The sequence below is a fragment of the Portunus trituberculatus genome, chromosome 38 (assembly GCF_017591435.1).
Source record: "Portunus trituberculatus isolate SZX2019 chromosome 38, ASM1759143v1, whole genome shotgun sequence".
NCBI classification, from domain to species: Eukaryota; Metazoa; Arthropoda; class Malacostraca; order Decapoda; family Portunidae; genus Portunus; species Portunus trituberculatus.
Genome location: NC_059292.1, coordinates 12398690 through 12419683, shown reverse-complemented (window position 1 = coordinate 12419683; position 20994 = coordinate 12398690). Strand labels below are relative to the sequence as shown.

General features: G+C 40.7%; 1 long non-coding RNA gene across 1 annotated transcript in view; it reads left to right on the top strand.

Annotated features, from left to right (window-relative positions):
• Window positions 1-3616: 3616 nt before the first annotated feature.
• Window positions 3617-20994, top strand: part of LOC123514823 — a 55258-nt gene continuing 37880 nt past the window's right edge. Inside the window, exon 1 of the long non-coding RNA XR_006677707.1 lies at window positions 3617-3907. This is a non-coding gene — a long non-coding RNA (uncharacterized LOC123514823). The remainder of the gene's footprint in view (window positions 3908-20994) is intronic.

Genomic DNA, 20994 nt, shown 5'->3' with positions numbered 1-20994 from the left:
GTCTCCTTTATTCATTCTAGTTTTCGTTTTGACTCTGTATCTCTCTTTTCTCTTTATATTTGTTGATTTTCTCTCTCTCTCTCTCTCTCTCTCTCTCTCTCTCTCTCTCTCTCTCTCTCTCTCTCTCTCTCTCTCTCTCTCTCTCTTTTTTTTTTTTTTTTGTTGCTTTTCTTCTCGATTTCTGTTTCTTTTGTATTATTCTGTTCTTTTTATTAATTTATTCATGTTTGTTTCGTATATGTTTGGTATTTTTTGGGGGTCCTTCGTCTTCTCTCTCTCTCTCTCTCTCTCTCTCTCTCTCTCTCTCTCTCTCTCTCTCTCTCTCTCTCTCTCTCTCTCTCTCTCTCTCTCTCTATATATATTTATTTGTTCTTCTATTTCCTCTTTGTCTTTCTTTTTTGGGGTTTTCTTTTGTGTTTCTTTTTTCAAGACTTTTTGGGGGTTCGTTTTTTATCTCTCCTCTCCAATTTCTCTTTATTTGTGTTTGCTTTTTTTTCCTGTCCTTTTTTTCTCCTTTCTCTTATTTTTTTTATGTATGATTCCTAAATTATGTGGTACGTATTCTCTCTCTCTCTCTCTCTCTCTCTCTCTCTCTCTCTCTCTCTCTCTCTCTCTCTCTGTGTGTGTGTGTGTACAGGAATGTTCTGCAATATTGTTTCTTTTATTCTATATATATTTTTTTTCGCCATTCTTCTCTTCCCTTCTCTTTTTATATTGTTTGTTTTCTCCTTTTTTTTTCTGGCCTAGATTGTTGCAAGTTTTATTGAATGTCGTGCCAGGGCTGTGTGTGTTCGCTTGCTTGTTGCCTTTCCTTCTTGTTACCCTATGGTGGTGTACTGTCTAGATATTCTTCCATCATCATCATCATCACCAAATCTTTCATCATCATCATCATCAAAACTTTCATCCTTCCATCATCATCATCACTGTCATCATCATCGTTATTATCATCATCACCATCATCAGAATCATCAAGACTTTCTCCTTTCTCTTAGACATATTTCATCTATCTCTCTAACGCAAGAGTTAACCAGTACTTTCAATCATTCATCCCTTTCTCTGCTAAACTCTGAAACTTCCTGCATGCTTCTGTATTTCCATCTACCTATGCTCTGAACTCATTTACGAAGGTTTCAAGACATTTATTCCATTATTTTAGCTAACATTCTAAGCCCTGTTCGGGGACTGGTATCTAAGTGGACCTTTTTTTACTAGTTTTTGTTGTCCCTGGCCGTTTCCATCTTACTTTAGGAAAAAATCCGCATCTGTATCATCATCGTCGTCGTCGTCATCGTCGTCTTCACTATTGTCATTCTCATAGCATTTATTTTATTTTCTATTGATATAGTTTTTACATATCCTTGTGTTTTTCGCCAATTTGTGCCATTTGTCTTCACCGATGTCCTCCTCCTCCTCCTCCTCCTCCTCCTCCTCCTCCTCCTCCTCCTCCTCCTCCTCCTCCTCCTCCTCCTCCTCTTCCAACCTCCTCCTCCTCCTCCTTCTCCTCCTCCTCGTTCCATTTTCTTTTTTTTTCTTCTTTCCCTTTGCTCTTTCTTTACCTATTCATCATAGCATTCATTTATTCATTCCATACCTCTTTCCCCTTCTCCTCTTCCTCCTCTTCCTCCTGTACTATGCACGTAGCCCATTACACAGCTATGAAACATTTACACCCTTCCCACAAACAGAAGTAGACGTAGATCACAGCTCTTTCACACTGTTCTCTCAAATTTCTCGTGGTTCCTTATTTCTATTGCACATGGTAGATCTTTCTATTTCTGTCCGGCTGGAAGGATGGGTTGGTAGTGGTGGGGAGAGGCCTTTTCCTGTAATATCTTATCTTTCTCAATAATAAGTAATGTACAGTATGTTATTTACTCAATCAGTCAAGTAAGGATCTTAAGACTTGTTGCTGTTTCGTCTATATCATTATTCCTTTATGGATCTCCTCCTCCTCATCCTTCTGCTTTCCTTCTCTTCCTCCTGATCTCATTTTTCTTATAATCCTCTTTACCTTCGTACGGTTCTTACTTGCAGTTCTTCATTAATCTATTCAATCTACTCTTCCTTCTCTACCTGCTCCTCTCCTGCTCGTCCTCTTCCTCCTCCTCCTCCTCCTCCTTTTTCTCATTCTATTCTTTCCTTCTTTTCTTACTTTATCTATTCATCCTCTCATTCATAAATTCATTTCATTCCTCCGCCTCTACCATCATCACGACTACCACCACCTCCTCCTCCACCTCCTCTTGCAGCATCACCACGACCTCCTCCTCCTCCTCCTCCTCCTCCTCCTCCTCCTCCTCCTCCTCTTCCTCCTCCTCCTCCTCCTCCTTCTCCTCCTGCAGCATCAAAGGGCCGCAAGACAAAGCCTCGCCGGAGACCCAAACGTGGTTTATTCCTGCGTCTGGCAATTCATGTTCGCTCCCCTGACACGGACGTCCCAGCTGTAACAGGATGGGGGACGGGGGAGGGAGGGTGGGAAAGATCATGGAACGTAGGGAGAGGTCACAGAAGGTCACAGGAAATAGAAACAGATCATTGCAGGTCGGGAGAGGCTCGCAGGGAAGGTCACAGAAGGTCACAAGTGTCATGTAAAGACATAAAATAAAACGGTGTAGAGGTAAAAGAAATGCAGTGGAAAAAAAATTGGTTTGGTTTACTGGGTTAGGTAAGTGTGTGTGTGTGTGTGTGTGTGTGTGTGTGTGTGTGTGTGTGTGTGTGTGTGTACCTCAGCCAGTAAGCCTCTTGTTAGTGGAATACAGTGAGGATTACGGGCCTGATTGTTGTGGCACTATTGTTATTGTGAGGCGCGTGGCACCACTACACAGGTGAGGTTAGGGCTGAAGCGGCGGTGGTGGTGGCAGCGGCGGCGGTGGTGGTGGTAGTGGTGGGACTCACAGTCTCGGCCAAAGAGAAATGGTAGGCTGGGAATGTTTGTACTTGTTGGTCGAGTTTAGCAAGTGTGTGGGAGGGAAGGTGGTGATGCTGATGCTTGCTAATGGTGATGTCACTGCTGCATCTGACCGGAAGTGACTGAATTATTAGTTCTAAGTGTAAGTGAGGAATCTATAGGGAACTTCAGGAGGTTACACTGATGTTTTATGTTTTGATAGGGATGGTATGTATATAGTGTGTGTGTGTGTGTGTGTGTGTGTGTGTGAGTGATGCACTGGTAAGTAGTTGCGTCATGCGAATTAAATATTAAAGATTTTTATGTTAGTGAGATTTATGATGCGGCAAATTAATTGGAAGACTGTGCCACAATTTTCACTCTGATAATACACTAGCTACACTGTGATATAACTCATAACAGCTCGATAGAAGACATATCTAATTCATTCACTTATCATTTTCATGACATCCCCATCCTGTTGTCACCCGGACCGTACCGCTTTCCGCTGCTGCTTCCCATCCACTCATATTGTACCTAATACAATCGTATTTACTGCACAGTTATATGATGTAGTATATTCGTATATTTTATTTAACAATAAGAAGAAACAGGATTTAGGTTTCTTCAAAAAACTTGTGAAGCTTCATGAAGCGCCGTTCAAACCAGAGAAACCATCCACGTTGTTTCCTCCCACCTCTCAGTGTCAAGACGCTACGTGGTGTGTTGGCGGCGCGGCAGCGACATTTTTATTTTACGTCCATTTTTGTGTGTGATTTCACTACACTTACGTGATTACCACAATGTGAATTTGGTGGACAGTACCAGCTAACACACAGCGTCCATGGCCTGAGTCAGCAGGCTGCATGGAACATGCCAGCCCAGACTTGATGCCACCCTACAATAACAGACCCGTAGCTGTTAAAATGGCGGGCAGCCATGCTTCCCTCTGTCTTTTATCCAACACTCCTCGGCTCATCAGAGTTGACGCTACGAGTGACCTCTTCACATATCACGGTAAAGTGCCTTAAAATATTTAATCAATTTGACACTTTCGCTGTGTTGCAGTGACGGTCTTGGCAAGGCGCGGAGGAGAGTTCGTACATATTGTTTGTATAATGCCATCTCAGCCTCCCGGGTGTTGATATGTATTTTTATTACCACAGGACAGAAGCGTCCACCGCTTTTAAAGAAAACTTGAGTATCTGCATTTCAGTATTATTTCAAATGCTGGAATTATGAAGTGTGGGAATACTAATCATCGCTGCGGTTGAATTAATCATAATACAACTGAATACTCACAGCAAATATAAGCAATACTTTCATGTAGGATACTTTCATTTGTTTATCCGCCACTGAAGTTAAATTAAAACCATGATAGCAAATATTGCCATTGCATAAACATATTACTTTGATGAAAAATGCAAACTAAAGCAATGTTTAGCAAAATCTCTCAACTCTTTGTTAGAAAAGTATTAGCGTCATTCATCACTGTGTAATTATTCCCGTCACGTTTATATCACGAGGATTAATTGTTATGATAATTACATTTGAACGTAGCCAATCAGATGAAGCTCATGGTGAAGGGACACAGCTTCGCATTTTTCTACTTCGACAAGAAACAGAGTGCAGTAATGACATCTGCAATGTAATGACTTCTGCCTCCACTCCACAAAGGGCTCTGTACTATACTTGGAGGACGGTCCTCTTAGTTTTTGTTTTTCAATTTTTTATCTATTTATTTCATTCATTTATTTTTTTATTTATTTATTTTATTTATTTATTTATTTATTTATTTATTTATTTATTTATTTTGCTCTCGCCGCAACGATGGTGTCCCCAACGACCAGAAGAAACATTACTCACACTCGCATATAAGTTTACCAATCCTCGCACCGCTAAGGGCTGATTTTTTGAGCTTCCGTGCTCATTAGCTTCACTGCATGCACTTTAGGTACAAAAATAATATGGCTTTATGCTATAAGTTTAAACTTAATCATTGATTGAATAAGAGTAATTCCAACAGTAACTAAAGCTTTAGAAAGTCATCCATAGAAGACGGTGACCACTTTTTTTTTTTTTTTTTTTTTTTTTGGTAGCGAACAGCTCTGAAAGCATTCACTTTATTTTCACAAGGGATTTATTTATAAACAGCTCATAAAAGCTTCCGACTGGGAGGAAGGGTGCAGGAGGAGGAATTAAAGAGGAGGGGTTTGGGGATGAGGAGAGGGCGAGAATGAGAAGCATAAAAATGAGGAAGAAGAGCGCGTAAGAGATATGTGGTGTTGTCACAGACTGCTACTGTATCTGATTTTTTTTATTATCAATATTAATGACAGTTGTCCTAAATACACACACACACACACACACACACACACACACACACACACACACACACACACACACACACACACACACACATGCATACGTTAAGTAAGATATTGAAAATTAAAAGATTGTTATATTGGATGGCGAGTTACAGTAATGTACATGGGATGTGTGGAAACAATAAATCGGCCACACGCCCTAGGTCTCCCGTGGTCCCTCAACCCCCTGTTTAATTCCTCTACCCCACCGCCTGCCTCCCCTTCAGAAACCTTCTTCCTGTTGATGAGCAAGTGCCGTGTAAAGAACAAGTGAATGCTTTCAGGGTATTTGTCTGCCAAGAGACGGTCATGTCCACTAGATTGTTAAACTTCTTTCTCGAGTTTTTTTTTTTTCTTTTCGTTGATGTAAAGCAGTTGAACATTTTTGTCCGCATATTCATTCCCAAAAGTCTCTCTCTCTCTCTCTCTCTCTCTCTCTCTCTCTCTCTCTCTCTCTCTCTCTCTCTCTCTCTCTCTCTCTCTCTCTCTCTCTCTCTCTCTCTGTGTGTGTGTGTGTGTGTGTGTGTGTGTGTGTGTGTGTGTGTGTGTGTGTGTAATTACAAAATCATGTTCTGATGTTCTTCTATGGCAGGGGTTCTCAATCTTTTTATCGTTAAGAACCCCCTGAATTATAAAACCATCTAACCGAACCCCCAGTATTATCACATGGAACATGGAACTCAATATGCAATGGTACTGCAAAGGATTTTATTAGATCAGCCATCTAAGTACCTCTGGAAATCTTATGAATCCCGTGGGGTTTCGCGCTGTCAGGATGGCCACTGTCCATGAGCTAACATCATTAAGTCTCTATGATGCAGAACGGTTTGGTTGGCAATAGACAATCTCATTATCAGACTTTGATTTCTAAGTTATGAAAATAAACTCATTTACGGGGCTTCATATGTTCATGGTGTCTTGTAGTCTACTTACTAACAAGAAGGAAAGAAAATATCATACTAACTTCGAGTTATCAATTGAGGAAGAAGTAATTTTTGTCCCAGGAATAGAGCTAGATGGTATATAAAAAAACACATTGCATAGTTATAACCTAACTCTACTATTATAGCGTTTTTTGTCGTAGATACATGTTTAAAAATACTTTACCTATATTGATATCTTCTGATGTGACAGAAGAATATACGATATGCAGTTGACCATCTTTTCTGTGAAATATTACGATATCTGTTGAATCTGACAACTTCAACGGAAGTTTGGGTCCTCTCCTAGTGTTTCCTTACATTTGAAACATTGATATTTGCACGTCATTGTGATCAGAGAAATAAAGGAAACTAAGTTTGCTTTTTTTTCTAAGAGCATAAAATAAAAATAAAAAAATTATGTCTACAGGTGGCAGTTTATGTATAAGACAAGCAAACCTGTGTGCACTCATCTACTCTATCCAGAAGCTTAGCTAATTTTCAAAAGGTTCCCAATAGTTACACAACTACCATTGGTCTACTGTTTCTATCCAGTTATCTACAAACACGTACACATTCACGGCAGCAACATGCAAAGTACACTAAATACTCCGGGGCAAAGCTGCCTCACCTTGTTTCATTAATCAGCTAATTCTTGCACACTTTCAGACCAAAGCTATTTTTCATTTACCATCGACGATTTTATATTCGAATCAAAATTTAAACGACGATTGAGAACTTTCGGCCTAAAGTTGTTGAGGGCCGTGACGGCCTTGGGCGCCGCACGGGGGAAGGAGGTGGCTGTCGGGTCCGGCCTGGGGCCCAAGGCAGGGAACTGGCTGCAGGTCCTTCTTTTCCTTGGTGGCCTCAAGCTTCACTACTAGTCGTCCACTTGCAGCGCCTCACACTAGGCAAGGGTCGCCATAAGCAAGAGATCAATGTCTACCACTCACCAGATGGTGCCGTGAGGGGCCCTAAAGGGGTGATAAGGGCTCCTTGCATAGAGTCTGGTGGTGAGTGGTGTGTACGGATTTCCTGCTTATAATGACACCGGGCTGAACAACTCGCCATGAACGAGGGCACGCTGTGCGCCATGAGCCAGGCACTGACAGTACCAGTGGTCCTTTACGGGGTGAAAAGGACTCACTTCATGACAGTGTTTGGGGAGTGGTGTGTGGCGGGTCATTGCTCATGGCGACCCGTGTGAGGCATTGCAAGGTTGCATCGTCACTGCTCTCATAAGCACGGGACTGGGGTTGACCCTTTCGGGGTGAAAAGTTTCGTCCCAGTACCTGTGTAGGTAATAATACTTTGAATCGTTTCGCCATCGCCGCACCGTTAGCCTCGATAAACGGATCGTTATCCTCGACAAACACATCTTTACCGTGGACACTGGAATCGCAACCTGTCGTGGAATCCCATTGTTAACGTGGACTCATTTTCCTTTGCGGCTTCAAGCTCACTGGTTGTCGTCAACTTGCAGCGCCTCACACTAGGCAAGGGGTCGCCTTAAGCAGTCTGCCGTGTCTACCGTCCACCAGATGATGCCGTGAGGGGCCTTTAAGGGGTGATAAGGGCTCCTTGCATAGAGTCTGGTGGTGAGTGGTGTGTACGGGACCTCTGCTTATAATGACACCGTGCTGAACAACTCGCCATGAACGAGGGCACGCTGTGCGCCATGCACCAGGCACTGACAATACCAGTGGTCCTTTACGGGGTGAAAAGGACTCACTGACAGTGTTTGGGGAGTGGTGTGTGGCGGGTCATTGCTCATGGCTACCCGTGTGAGGCGCAGTAAGGTGGCAGCGTCACTCTCCTCGCACTCAAGGGTCTGGGGTGAACCCTTACGGGGTGAAAGGGTTCGTCTCAGTACCTGTGTAGGCAAGTGAACTTCAATTGCGTCGCAGTGAGGTGGCAGCGCCACTCTCCTCGCACCTAAGGGTGTGGGTGGACCCTGACGGGGTGAAAGGGTTCATCCCAGTACCGGTGTAGGCAAGTGAACTTCAATTGCGGCGCAGGAAGGTGGCAGCGTCACTCTACTCGCACCCAAGGGTCTGGGGTGGACCCTTACGGGGTGAAAGGGTTCGTCCCAGTACCTGTGTAGGCAAGTGGACTTCAATATTGTGTCGTGAAATCGCATCGTGAGAACTGGAACCGCATCGACATCGTGGAAACCCGCATCGTTACCGTGGAAACTGGAATTGCATCTTGATCGTGGAAACTCGCATTATTATCGTGGAAACTGGAATGGCATCTTTATCGTGGAATGGCATCATTATTTTGGAAACTCGCATCGCTATCGAGGAAACTGGAATGGTATTGTTATCTTGGAAACTCGGAGCGCTATCGAGGAATCTGGAATCACATCTTATCATACACACTGTTATCGTGGAAGCTCTCGTGATCGTCGTTCGTTTCGTTATCTCTGAATTACTTAATTAGTCTTGGTATTATTCTTAGCCTCCGTAATAATAGAGATGTTGGTCATTTTATCTTATCTCTTTTACTGTATTTTTTCTCAGGGTATAGTTTAGTGTTCTTCAACCTTTTCTAAGTTCGTGCACCTTTTCGAGAAGCAAGGAGGACTATAAAAGAAATGCATCAATATTTGTAATTTTCCCTACTTTAAGACTGAAAATCGATAGATAACATTATTGTATATCTACCTGAAGCTATAGTTTTCGGTCCTAAACAGTCGCTATATAGTGCGAAATGTACTATAACAAAATGCCACATCTCAAACACATCAGGCCCGTGTTCCGTCTGAGTGTAATATATTACTATTGTGAATAAATCGTAATACTTTGATTAATGTCAATAGGAGAGGACCCAAACTGTCACATTTTCAGTGTTCGCAGGTTGGTTTAATTCAGGAGTGGGTCAGCATCGTCTCGCGGTACAGAGTAGTCGTCTCTAAACACTGTATTACGATGTATCTATTGATTTACCATGCTTTTACTCCTTCCAGTATTTTTCTGTTCTTATTCTACCATGGTATTTCTTTATAGTTACTTGAGTTTATACGACTAACATCATAATATAGAGCAAAACATAATTGTCTGGTGTACCAAGATCTTTCATTTCTAGAGACTTAAATACAGCACGGAACCTTAACACACATTTCACCTCGCTTCTGCACAGGTTAATTCTTCACAAGGAATGAGTAGAGCAATATTTGTTCGGATTTCTTTATGAGAAAAAAGAAAATTAGCGGCCGAAACAGAAATAGTCCGAGGGTGCTGTTGTGTTTTCATCACCGTGTTCCTGAGCTCTGTCTTGCCATAGCCTGAACATGGTATTCAGTTCAGTTCAGTTGATACGCGGAAGTGTAGTCTGGATATCGGCACTTCCTGATGTGTTTTGGTTTGGGTTTTGTCTGGGTCAGTAGCTGTAACTAATTATTATTTAAACTTTTACTTTGTTCTCTTATTTTCCAAAAATTATATATTATTTCTTTATTTTCTCTATACTAGATTTTTCAAAAAGTCACTTTCCAATGAGGTGTTCTTCATTTTCTGGATAAGGTCGCTGCCAATTGGGGTGTTTGGATCTTTCATTGGTGTAGGGTGAGCAATGAGGAGGAAATGTTTATGCCTTTAGACTATAGATCAGGGGTTCTCAACCTTTTCTTGTTAAGAACCCTCTGAGTTATAAGACCATCTACCATCGAACAGAATGTTAATTTAGTGACTGACATTAACTCAATAGGCAAAGGTATTTTGCAAAGGATGTATCATTAAATCAACCATCTAAGTACCCTTGAAAATCTTCTTGTGAACCCCTGGGCGTTCACGAAACCCGGATTATAGAGTTTGCTCTACAACATAAGATATTTGTAAGTTAAAGATAGTACCGTGCCTTGTGTAATCGCTTAAGATAGATTTTTTGCATAGTACTCAATATCATTTAAGTAATCGGGAAATCCATAGAATTGTTTGTTTCTTTACTAATTTCTAGGCTTAACACAAGATTGAATCATAAGTCACGTCTCAGTGGCATTGAGGCTTTCGATAAAATACAAACGAGTCAGCATTCACACTGGTTCACGTTTTGGTTAAACCATTAAACCATGCGTTTTGAATGGTTATGTCTTTCTTTCGAACCTTGTCTTAAATCTACTACCTATACGATGTTTGTCATAATACTCAAACATACTGCTAAGATATTAATGAGTAGTGGGCCTCAACGTAGATAAATTATGTCGGGTATTTTCACACTACAGCCACCTTCTTACTACATTTCTTTTGATTACTTGTAGTTTATTTCTTTATTTATATATTCATTTTCTTTATCCGTTAACAACTTGCTGAAGAAAAATTTATAGTAATGACAATAATTTATAACAAGGATGAGGAGGAGGAAGAGAAGGAAACTTTAATAGAAAATTAAACAAATTTAAGGATGGGTATGGTAGATGGAATTCGGTAGCCTCTTGCAGCGTCCCTTATTTTCTTTTTTTCTTTTTCTTTGTTTTTTCTAAACACATGACACACTGTTTCATGCCTGTAAAAACGAAACATTTATAATAATTAATTGCGTACAAAGTATCAATAAGCAGACCATATAAAGATTTTTTTTTTCGGATAATAAAGGAAAATTTTTTATTTGAGATGTACATGAACACATTGTACAAATGTATATTATCTTAAATATGCTTACATATATCATTACTAATATGTTATTGATCTAGGTCGTGAGGTTATAATTTCATAATCAAGTAATGGGTGAAGAAATATGAAAAATGAAAGCAAAAGTATGTATAGAGAAAGACGTAAAAACGTAAGAACTAATATTTTGCTTACGTTTTTCAATGTTTCAAATAATGCACGAATTTGACTTGCTCGGAAATGTAATTCTATGTTTTCGACCCAACATACGTACAAGAGGGAGTGTTGACTATAAGCAGCGATTCCCAGGAAACGTGTTTTATAATTGTTGAACTTCAGCATATTTGTTATGACTCTTTTTCAGAGAATGGGATTGTCATTTTATTTAGATGGAAATTGTTAAGAACTTTAATATCTTTATATAAAAGTCATGTATGTTCGAAGAATCAACTCTTTCTAATTTAGAGGAAAAAGAGGAAGGAGGAAACAACCAAAGAGCATAGAACAACAAATTAAGATAATGATGCTGATGATGTGGAAGAAATGTTTTGACTTCTGCTTGAAAATAGATAAATAGATAAACGAAAAATAAAAGTTGAGCAGGAAAAGCTCTTGTCTTGAAGAAGAAAGAAGAAGAGACAGAATAAGTCAGAGAAGTAACAAAAGGAGAAGACTGGCGAAATGGGAGAAAACAAGCTTTTCACCCCACCGGAAAATAATTACCATCGAGAGTCAGGAACGAGGGAAAAGAAAACGGAACAAACACATGCTCTAATCATCACAACAGGAAAACAAGGGATTAAAGAATATGCAGAGGAGAAGGCGGAGAAAGTGATCAAGAAAGGAAGGTCAGCCAAGAAGTGTTTGAGGCAACATGCAGAATTCATTAGTACTATTTACATTTCTCACAAGTCACCATGAAAGGTCTTGTTTGAACATATATTAACCCATTTAGCTCCGTGACGCGTTTTCATATTCACTCTGCTTCCTATTTGGAGATTTTATACAGTTTCAGAAACTTATGTGGGAGATTAAAATAGAAAAAAACTCTGTCCATTAATCTTCTAACCTCTACAGGCCTTCCTAATGTAAATAAAACCGTCTAATCATACCTAAACTCGTAGTAAAAATGCGTCCCAGTACTAAAGAGGTTAAGAACAGCTGTTAAATATCACCTTATGCTTCTTTAGTATTCAATAATTAACATAATAATCGAATATGAAATACATACGCTGTCAAATTCATAAATGTAGTTGATATTCAGTCTGTATATTCAATAATTCATGCATTTATTACGGAATGTCAGTCAGGGTTTAGTGGCAAATTTGGTGGCGGAGTTTCAGCTGGAATTAATATTGTTCTTCCTTCTGGTGCCTCGATCCCTTCCTGGCTGACTTTCGCTATTTTTATAACTTTCTCCACCTTATCTTTTACGTGTTTTTCTGTTATTCCTGTTTTTTTTCTGTTATAACTTGCGCATCTGTTTGTTGTTCTGTTTTCCTCTATAGGGTTCAATCGTTCCTAATATTCGAAGCGAGTTACTTCTGCTGTGGTGATCAGCTTGTTTTCTCCCGTTGCATCTGTCTTTACCTTTCATTTTTTTAACTTTTTTTTTTTCTTCGTTCTCTCATCTGATTTTTTTTTTTTTTATTTACTCAGATTTGCTGTTCTTCCAATTTTCTCATTCTTGATTATATTTTTGTTCCTCAACATTTGTCTTCTCTTTCATTACCTCACTCTTCTCTCTATATTCGTTAATCTTCACGCTCATCCTAACAGTTTCATATCCTCGGGCTCTGTATATATCACTTTCTTTTTCAGTAGATTGTTATTCGTATTATGGTGTCTGTAATATTTCACGTTTGCAAAAAAATAAAACCTGCACTGTGTTCTAAACAATAAGGCATGCAGGGGCTTGCCTAGAGAGACTGTATGTAATATGTATTTATCCTCGAAAGGAAGTAAAAGAACATTAACAATGACCTCTTGTTTATTAGTTTTGCTCGCCGCCTCGTTGCCTTGGCTGGGAAAATGTTGAGATTTAGCGTGAGTAGCAGCGAGGTGCGTGGCGCGCTGTACGGTTTATGGGCCTATTCCGAGTATATCGTGATCGCATTAGTTGTTCTTATTTTTTCCTGGAGCAATCTGCCATTTGTTCATGTTAAAAGGCGTTTCCATTTATATAAACATTCTGCTGCTTCTCTCACACAACGAATTGCTTGGGGCTGTGTTGCTGGGGGAGTTATGAAATGAAATTATTCTGAGAGAGAGAGAGAGAGAGAGAGAGAGAGAGAGAGAGAGAGAGATACAGAGAAATAGATAAAACTTGTCTATAATGAATGATGAAATGGATAAATATAGGATATTAAGACTCGTACATGTATCACACGAAAGAGAGAGAGAGAGAGAGAGAGAGTTACATATTAAGTCGAGACACAGATCCCATTATCCTGATTAGGCGGCGTGGCGCTAAACAAGAACAGAACATTGTGAGCTGGACCGGGACTCTGCTGCCCTCCTCCACGAAAGGCTGGTTGACGGAGAGGGGTTTGGGGGGTGATAGGAATCAAGGTGGTAGTGGCGAGGGTCAGGGTATTCAGCCATCTTTTTAAACCACTTAAGTGTCCTACTTTATAACTTTTTTCTAGTGTTTATATTTCCTTCTATCTATAAGTAGAGCTGACTAAGAGTTACAGTAAAAATGATGATGAAAAATCTTTATTCTCTCTCTCTCTCTCTCTCTCTCTCTCTCTCTCTCTCTCTCTCTCTCTCTCTCTCTCTCTCTCTCTCTCTCTCTCTCTCTCTCTCTCCTACCAAAAGTTGAGAAAAGAGGGTTAAGTAAGTAAAGTTTCCCAGTTGTCTTGTTATTCCTCTTCAAGTTGGCCAGGTCATTAGAAGGAAAGAAACTGATTAAATAAAAAAAAAAATTAAAGATAAAAACATCAGTTAAGAAAACAAAGAGATGAAAGTGCATGACTTCTGGTTAACTTCTGCATTAATGAAGTGAACAGAATGTGAATGAAAGTGGAAGGAATTCTGCTGCAAATCCGGAGGAGGGGGAGGGAGACAGGCAAATAGTTAGCAAGTTCAAAAGAATTGTCTGCATGGAAATAACAGGAGGAGACACCAAGAGATACAACATTACTGCTGAGGATGAGGGACTTTCAGTTAGATACAGAAAACGTTTGATTCCATTCTGTTTAATAAAGCTACTTTGTGAACGAGCTCCCATAATTCCACTGATCTCTGCTGCATGGTCGGACAGCTGCAGAAAATTAAGTAGTACCTGAAAAGAAGAAACAATTACACCGTAATTTAATTTGTTCTTGTCTATATTTAATTTTTAATATCTCGCCTTTTTCTGAATGAGAAATGCATTTGTAATTTAGCGCAATTAGTAAATATTCTCGCCTCGACACAGCCCTGCTTGTTTTGCGAAGCACTAATTTAGTTTCCCAGGCAAATGTCCTGAACATGTTTAGAAAATAAGATTTTCTTGTATGTTTTTTTTTTTTTTTTATGGAGTGGTTAAACACTGAAAATAATACTGTAAATGTTAAAAGGTTAGATATTTCTTTTTCATGTTGCTTTTAAGAAATTGTTATCAACTGAAAACAAAGGAAAGTCATTCCTCTAGCGTTACTTTATACTTATATCTGTAAGTGCTATTAAAATATAAAACAAAAATAAAAACAGTTCTCAGAACTGCAACCTTTTCAGATTATGGAATTACAGTTTTCACTGAATATGAGACTTGTCTTTTTTTAGAGATTCAAATAATATGATGGAACTCTTTGATGATTGTTTCACTGGAAGTAACGCATTTTTACGTTAAGTTCCTGGAACTCGGAATAGAAGATAAAATACATAACTGCAACTAGAACGTTGATTTTTCAGTTTTCAATACGTGACAGCCGCGTTACTCTTTGGCTGACACAAAGGAATGGTCACATAGTTGTTTTCTGCCGCAAGCACAGACAGGAGGGTGCATTCGGGACGGCAACGGGTTTTATTTTCGTATAAGCATAATATACTTGCCTTTTTTTATTAAGATATTAGGATTTGTTGGAGACTTTGAACTAGGAGTAGTAATAGACAGGATGAATAGAGAAGGTTTAGGTAGACCTTTGTTATAACCGCAAACATGATGATGATGATGATGATGATGATGATGATGATGATGATAAAATTTTTAGCAGATAATTTTCTTTTTATCTGACATAGGATGAAGTGATATATATTTTCTTCATTGTTTGACAGAAACTTTAGTCTTGTAGTATAAAGCAGTTCACGAAAGGAACCGAAAATGTAACACTGCCTGACATGCCTGTCGCTCAAAGACGCCATCCGCTTCAACCTCGCCGCCTAGAGGTAGATGGCTTGCAATCTCAGAGAGCCAGCCTCCTTTTTTCCCTTTCTGTAAAAATGGCAGTGTCTGAGCTGCAACCTGACGCCTCCACAGTCCACACTTAAGGCGATACATATTTTGGTGGATTACATAACGTTTCAGGCTTGTAGCTCTGCTGGGAGTGGTGCTGCTTTTTTTTGTTCCTGGAGGAGCTTCAACAAAATTTAATGTATATATAGTCAAGTTGTGTGTTGCAACGCTGAACTGAACTGTGTGTGTGTGTGTGTGTGTGTGTGTGTGTGTGTGTGTGTGTGTGTGTGTGTGTGTGTGTGTGCGCGCGCGAGCACTACATATTGTGTTTTTTTTTTTTCATAACTGATCATCATAAGTTCATATAGATGTTTACACTCGTTTGATTATATTTACAAAATTAATTTTCATTATTTGGTCTGTTGTTTTCTTTCTCGATAATAGTTTAAAGCTTGTAGATTTTCTTTGTAGCAGTTTAGCACTTTTTTTTCTTCTTTCTCTTTCCTTTTTTCATTTATTCTTTCCTCTTTTTATTTTTCTGTCTTCCTTTCTTTCCTCACCTATCCATCTATTTATTTACACATTAATTCATACACACTCACAACAAACGAGTAAGTGCCGCAAATAATTATCAGTGTTGTGACAGATTACACTCAAGTTTCCCTTCTGGATAACTTGTCTGGCCTGGACTTGTTAATCTGTCTTGGGAGTTGGCGGCGGAGTGGCTGTAGTTGTAGCAGTCTCGCAGATTAATCAGGCCCGTATACCATAAGCTCCCCAACATTAAGTAAGTGTCCCCAGAGAATTTTCCACCCACAAAATTTTCCCTTTAAATTATTCTTCCAATGATTTGTTAAGTTAGATTAGGTTAGGTTGGTTTGTGTTTGGTAGGTTAGGTTGGATTAGATTAAGTTAGGCTGGATGGGTTACATTTGGTTATGTTATGTTAGACGATGTTAGGTTGAATTAGATTTGGTTTGATTAGGTAGGTAAGTCAGGTGAGCTGGATTAGGTTAAGTTAGGTTAGGTTAAGATCAATCAGGTCGGTTAAGTTAGTTACGTTAGGTATAGTAGGTTAGGTTATATTAGGGTAAGTTAGGTTAGTCAGGGGGGTTTAGGTTGTTAGCTGATGTTAAGTTAGGTTAGATTGTGGCCCTGCAGATAAGACAGTGTATCCTCAGCAATTTCTTGGAAGAATTTTCGTGGGTAAGATATATTTAGGTGGAGTTTAAAAATAAGCGAATCGGGAGGCGAAGCTGGCAGTTTTCATACGTGATGAAATACTTGATTGCAATGGCCGTTTAGTCTCCAGGGTGGTAACTTCATGCGAGTGAGGACACAAGACACAAGGACTGCAATCTGGCACAATTGACCAGGGAGAAACGCTCGCCGCTGCTCCCTCACTTCCCTTGAATTCACTGTTACTCTCTTCTAATAATGTTTTTCTTCTTCCTCTTCTGTCGCTTCTCTCCTAAATGATTTCCTATGTCCCTCCTTTGCAGTCTCTTCCTTTTTCATACTCCTCCGCAAATTCACACTTCATTGTTTACTTCCCTTCCATTACTTCTCCCTTCTTGCAGCATTCCTTCAAGAAAGATGTTTACTCATCCCCTGCTATTGACCGCTTGAGAAATTAATTGGGTGACAGAAATGCTTAGTAGCCATAAGTTATATTTTGATATGATTCATCATGTTGTTTTGTCTTTGATGTTAATTCATTAACGGATTTTGATAACATTTTCGATGATGTTACGCTATTAATTGTACTTTCTTTTAATTTATTCATTATATAATTATAAAACTGATGCATATTCCTTCTTTACTTAATTATTTGAACTACAAAGTTCCAGAACTCGACCAATTTATTTCTCAGTTAGGCCCTAAAATCAGTGGAAAGACTTGGTGTTATTGACAACATACGAGTTCAAGCTGAAAATTAAAGCGCAACGTTGCAGTAACAGTTCAGAGTCAGTTGAGTATTGTGTCCTGCCGCCTTTCCGCCTTCCCTCCCGCCAGCCAGCCAACAGCCAATCAAAGTCTCGCTATATTTGTGATGCCCAGCTGGCCGGTATGGAAGATGGGAGGTGGAGGGATGGACGAGGATGCACACAGGGCAGTAAAATGCGTCCCTGGCGGAAGGTGAGCGGTCTAATAAATCGCGGGCAGGGCAGGGAGGCCAAATACAGACTCCCGCTACAAGTCATCCTGTCAGAAAAAGTTGCTTACTACGCCCATTATTACGCCCACAAAGCCGATGCCGCGCTGCACATTGACATTAACTCTTTCACTGCCACGGCATCATTTATGTTATATTCAGAATACCATTAGCTTTCATCAAGGTTACGGTGATATTTTATTCAATATCCGAAGCTACAGAACCACTACAGTTTGTTATTTAATCGCTCAGTTTTGATTAACAATAGAAGATTAAAAAATTTTCATGGCTTCAGGAAATTGAATGTAGTACTGAACGGGTTAATGGATCGCTCGATAGGTATTAAAAATAAAAGCCCCGCTGCTGTTGCCGTTGCCTGGCCGGGAATCACGATGCATGCTTCCATTTTTTTAATTCTCGTTCTCGTATTCGCGACTGACTGACTGACTGATTGGAAATTCCTTGTAAAACGCAGAGACATGTAAGGTTATATGACCCATGTTGCATTGACGGACAAATTTACGACAGTTTTCCCTGCAATTGCTCCAGAGAGAGAGAGAGAGAGAGAGAGAGAGAGAGAGAGAGAGAGAGAGAGAGAGAGAGAGAGAGAGAGAGAGAATTTGGTTTTCAGTATGGAAAAAAAATATATTGAGCAGAAGTTATTTGATATCAGGTTTATATGAACTAACTAAAGATCCCTCTAAAATATATAAAGAAAATTTCATATATCAGAGAGAGAAAAGGCAGCGACAGAAGTGACAGGCAAATTGATTCCCAATGAGTGACAAACTGGGAGATATATTGAGAGAGAGGGAGAGAGAGAGAGAGAGAGAGAGAGAGAGAGAGAGAGAGAGAGAGAGAGAGAGAGAGAGAGAGAATGGAAACAACACCTTAAGGATCAAACATACCAGGAAAAGAACCACACTTAGACACTATAGACGTTATTAGAACTTAAGGTAGGACTCTCTCTCTCTCTCTCTCTCTCTCTCCTCTCCTCTCCTTAATACAGGCTTGAAGGAGGAAGTGATTGAGATAAGACGGAAGTTGAATGAAGGAAGGGAGGGCGGCGCGATGGGTGCGTGGAAGGGAGGAAGTAAATGCAAAATGGATAAGGGAAGGTGGAAGCGAGGGAGAGAGAGGGACGAAGAGAGGAGGGGCGGGAGGAGAAGAATGTGGGAGGAAGGCGGAGGAGGGGAAGAAGGATGAAGGGAGAGAGATATATTGACTAGGAATGGATGAATGGAAAATTGTTAAAGGGGCCAGAGAAGACACATGATTGGTATAGAGAGAGAGAGAGAGAGAGAGAGAGAGAGAGAGAGAGAGAGAGAGAGAGAGAGAGAGAGAGAGAGAGAGAGAGAGACATTTGCTGTTGTCGCTCAAAGTTATTGGCCCATGTGAGGTTATGTGTGTGTGTGAGTGTGAGTGAGAGAGAGAGAGAGAGAGAGAGAGAGAGAGAGAGAGAGAGAGAGAGTGCGTGCGCATGTGCGTGCTTGCACAACGTAGGGGAGAAAGACGGAGATAAATTATAGTTTGGCTTAATTGCATCACCTTAGAATGGAGGAGGAGGAGGAGGAGGAGGAGGAGGAGGAGGAGGAGGAGGAGGAGGAGGACGAGGAGGAGAAGGAGAAGGAAGAGGAGGACGAGGAGGAGGAAAATTAAGGAAGGGAGGCAGAGGATAATTGAATAGAACCTCAATAATAATTACTTAACTAGATTGTAAATAGATAGAGAGAGAGAGAGAGAGAGAGAGAGAGAGAGAGAGAGAGAGAAAATGTCACTGGTAATTATTTTCCTTTTTTATGTGTGAGTGTGTGAGTGAGTTAAGTGTGCGTGTGTTTATGCTATTCTTCCCCCTCCTTTTCTTCCCTCCCTTCCTCCCTTCCTTCCTTCCGCCATATTACTTCCCAAAAGGACCCATTACAGAGGGAGGGACACGTGGAGAGAAGGGCAAAGGGAAGGGAAGGGAAGGGAAGGGAAAGGGGAAAGCCTGGATGGACATACGTGACGTCATCCCTTTGTTTGGGGAATACAAGGGGTGAAATAGGTCTCGGTGGGGTTCTGTATGACTCTCTCTCTCTCTCTCTCTCTCTCTCTCTCTCTCTCTCTCTCTCTCTCTCTCTCTCTCTCTCTCTCTCTCTCTCTCTCTCTCTCTCTCTCTCTCTCTCGGTAGCTTCACAATCTAATTAAAACTTTGATACCAACTTTCCGGCCTCACAGTTATGTTGAGAGAGAGAGAGAGAGAGAGAGAGAGAGAGAGAGAGAGAGAGAGAGAGAGAGGTGTTTGGCCTGAATGAATAATGAAAAATATGGGGAGAAGCCATATCAAGAGAGAGAGAGAGAGAGAGAGAGAGAGAGAGAGAGAGAGAGAGAGAATAAATAAAGGACCATTGGAAGACGTCAGGCTCGGAAGGGAACGAATAGGTATGTGACAGGAAGGATGTGTGAGAGAGAGAGAGAGAGAGAGAGAGAGAGAGAGAGAGAGAGAGAGAGAGAGAGAGAGAGTAATATAGGAAGGGATGGAAATGAAGAGACTGAGGAGGAGGAGGAGGAGGAGGAGCAGGATTAGAAGAGAGTGACAAACAGTGAAGGCTGCAAGGGGAGTGAGGGAACTGTGGCGAATGTTCCTCCTTTGGTCAATTGTGCCAGATTGCAGTCCTTATGTCTTGCGCCCCCAAGTCGCGTGAAGTTACCGCCTCTGAAGATTAAACGGCCATCGCAATCAGGTACTTAATCAGTGCTTTCAGGTGAAGGTGGTGTTGACTTGACTTCTCTCCTGTGTCTATTTGAGTTCTTCTGTTTCTGTTTACGTGAGGTGGTAGGGTCAGGTACGTACGAATCCTGGCAATGAAGGACTCAGTCACATAATGTAAGATGGTACTTTTACGACTACTATTTTCCTATTTTCTAGTGTCAGAGGTCCTGTTTTGTATTAGTATTCACAGTATATCCCTGACCATTGGATATCTCTACCTTGGTGAAATATTGTGACTCATTTTTATGCGTCTTATTAGATTACACGATTAATTAATCACTTAATTTTTAGGGGGAAATGGCCATATGACATTTTTAAATCGCCTCAAATCAGTGAATTAATCAACCAACAGCTGTTGCTCTGGAGGAAGAGAAATAACGGTAAACCATCTTACTATTACCAACAGTACCCTAAAGTGGCCGCGTCAGCAGGCCAAGTAGCCGCATTCTCACAAACACAGGCTGTCTCCTCTCCGAAACATGTCGAAGACGAGGCCTGCAAGTATGCGATTCCCTAGGGACGCGCGTTTTTAGGCACGAGTGGAGCCCCCTCCTTAGGGACTGAAGGGGACCAACATTTTAAAGGCAGGAGGCACTCACAGAAAAAAAATTGAGACAAAGAAAAAAAATACCGTAAGTTTTCTAGTTCGGCAACAGACAGCCGCGGCCTTCACGACCAGACGACCCAGACGACCCATAATTTAGATGACTTTAGGCAGCGCTCTTGGTAACAGTGTGCGAAATGGTGCTCTGGTGAGGCGCCCTTACGCAGGTGTGGTAAGTCAGTGCATTGGTGGCCACGGGAGGTGAGATGTCGGTGTTCGTATCACTGGTTGTCCGCTTCGGTGCTTCAGTGGTTGCTTGTTTGTCTGAGTTGGTTTTATTGGTGGTTTGTCTTAGTCTCAGTGATGGCTTGTCTCTGGTGGT